The sequence below is a fragment of the Sinocyclocheilus anshuiensis genome, unplaced genomic scaffold (assembly GCF_001515605.1).
Source record: "Sinocyclocheilus anshuiensis isolate Anshui unplaced genomic scaffold, SAMN03320099.WGS_v1.1 scaffold393, whole genome shotgun sequence".
Lineage (NCBI taxonomy): Eukaryota > Metazoa > Chordata > Actinopteri > Cypriniformes > Cyprinidae > Sinocyclocheilus > Sinocyclocheilus anshuiensis.
The window spans coordinates 1,588,819-1,591,264 of NW_015536501.1; the positions used below are offsets into that span (position 1 = coordinate 1,588,819).

At 34.0% G+C, this 2,446-nt stretch overlaps 1 long non-coding RNA gene across 3 annotated transcripts in view; it reads right to left on the reverse strand.

Annotated features, from left to right (window-relative positions):
• Positions 1-65: 65 nt before the first annotated feature.
• LOC107689470 (uncharacterized) overlaps positions 66-2,446 on the reverse strand; it is a 17,872-nt gene continuing 15,491 nt past the window's right edge. For 2 of the 3 annotated variants that reach the window (XR_001634340.1, XR_001634338.1), the window contains one exon: positions 66-229. This is a non-coding gene — a long non-coding RNA (uncharacterized LOC107689470). The remainder of the gene's footprint in view (positions 230-2,446) is intronic. The other variant, XR_001634341.1, reaches the window with a different exon arrangement.

Sequence of the window (2,446 nt, forward strand, 5' to 3'; positions counted from 1 at the left end):
AATATATTTTTTTATTTAAAAAAAAAAATGTAGTTTTATACATATGACATACATTTAAGGAATTTTTTGTTTATATTATATTTTTTACCATTTGATTGAACCATCTTCTGCATCTTCGTATGATGATATGTGAGCTCTGATTGATGCTATTTTCACTGAAGTGATATGAAAGTATCCAGATCACATCTTTCCCATGCTTCCTTTAGCATCCTTCATTTGTCTTCCATCCCTAAAAAGACAAAAATAATGAGCTATAAATGTAACGTAAAAACAGTTTCACACTCAAAGTACATGCGTGCTATCTGATTTTTGCTGACGTTTGTCTACATGTGGCTCTAGTTATGTTCAAATCCACTGAGTGCCGTGTAATTAATGAAAACACGGTGATTAGTCCAGGAGGACGTTTGGAACAGGAAACTGAATTCCTGATGCACTGCTATCCACTTCCACAGAAGACAAATACAAGCTTGATGGATCAGTAGAAACTCATTTTCTAGTACTGTTCCTTTGCATTTGTCTTATTTTTTTCTATTGTGAAAAATCGTGTCCATTTGGCCTTTGGCTATGGTGAACTTGCTATGTTCACTCATTACATTAGACGTGGGAATGAGATGCGGAAATATTCATTTCTGAGTGAAATTAAACCATCATTGATCATGATGAGGGAAAGCAACGGCTTTTAATCCTTTAATTACGGTCAGGATATAAATTTATCAATGTATCATGCTTTTTCAGTTCAGCGGACCCTGTGTTGTGTCAGGTGTATGAAGCGCCTCTGGACTGCGACGGAGAAATATATTGCTTAGCCGAAGCCAACATGAGAAGCTTTTACAGGTACAAATGCTATTTTAAGGGTTATGAATCGGAGTGTGTGTGCTCACAGGAGGAGTCAGTCTTGTTAACACATCGTGATTTCACACCTAACCACCGCCATCCTTTCAGTGAGCGAGATGTGTGTGTGTGTGTGTGTGTGTGTGTGTGTGTGTGTGTGTGTGTGTGAGTGAGAGAGAGGAGAGAGAGGTGTGTGAGAGAGAGAGAGAGAGAGTGTGTGTGTGTGTGTGTGTGTGTGTGTGTGTGCGCAAAATGCACAAATCTACTTGATGCAGTTGAGTCACAAATATCTCTTAAATGTTATAAATATGAAGTGCTTTTGGCCTCTTGATTCTTCTCAGATCATTGCATACTTGTCTGATGCATAACTTGACAAAGAACTGGCATTTATGTAATCTTTTTCGAGGTATACCTTCTGCTATGCTTATTCCTATTAATATATAATTCTTAATTTAGAAAAAGTTAGTAATGATCAAATTTTAGAAAAGTCAGAAAATTCATTGTATAGTTGCAATGAGATTATATAATTAGTTAAATAAATGATCATATAAATTTTCCCTTAAAAAAATGATATATATATATAAAATCCGTTTTTATTTTTATATTTTCCATTTTCATTTTCGTTGCATTTTTTATAATGTCGCTGTGTGGTTTTGCCTTTCTTAAGTTTTAGCTATTTTAGTAAAAGAAATTAAACTAAATTAAAATACGTTTTGATTTTTTTTTTTTGGAATTTAAGATTTTAAATTGGCAATAAATTGTGAAATTAAAAGTTTTTAATATTTTATATATTTTTTTGCAGTTAATAGTTATTTTATTTCAAGTAAGGAAAAGGTTTTAATGTTAGTTTCAGTTTTAGTTTTAGTTATAACCCTGAAAATGAACAATGTAGAAACATAAATATACAAAATATTTGTAATGATTTTCTTTAATTAAAAAATAGTTTTGGTGTGTTTTTAGTCAGTTTCATTGGTTGTTTTATTCTCTTGTTGTTTTATAGCCTTTTTGATGTTTGTATTTAATTGATCATACATACAATTCTGATTTATTTCTCTGTAATTCTCCTCTGTACTTCTCTCCTACACAACCCTGACATTGTAAGACTAATTTAATGTATCAATTCTTCTTATGCTAATTAGGGTACAGTTTCCCAATGCTAGTATCACAGATGGCGACAAAACCTCACATGCATCTCGTCTCCTTTTACTCTGTCAAACTGTCTCACAAAGCCTGTAAGAACTGAGCAACAATATTTGCATACTTTTGTCCACTCTAATCCAGCATATCGCATACAACACTGGTGTAGTAACAAGGTTTAATCTGGCCTCAGAGGAACACAACTGGGTTGCCTGATATAAAGAGATGTAATCCCTGAAACAGAGCTTTACACTTTTGCAATACGGAAATATCTGCTAAGTGTGCTACTTATCTTTGTCAACCTGGCAAACGTGCACGCGCTTTCTCTCCACTGTGGATAAACGTGCTTGCTTTCTGAAAACACCGCTTAGCTTGCAGTTTAGCGATCTCCACTTCAATGTTCTATTCTCAGAAAAGTGTAATTCATCAACTGTTCATTTACGACACAGAGAGAGAGAGAGAGAGAGAGGCTGTGTAT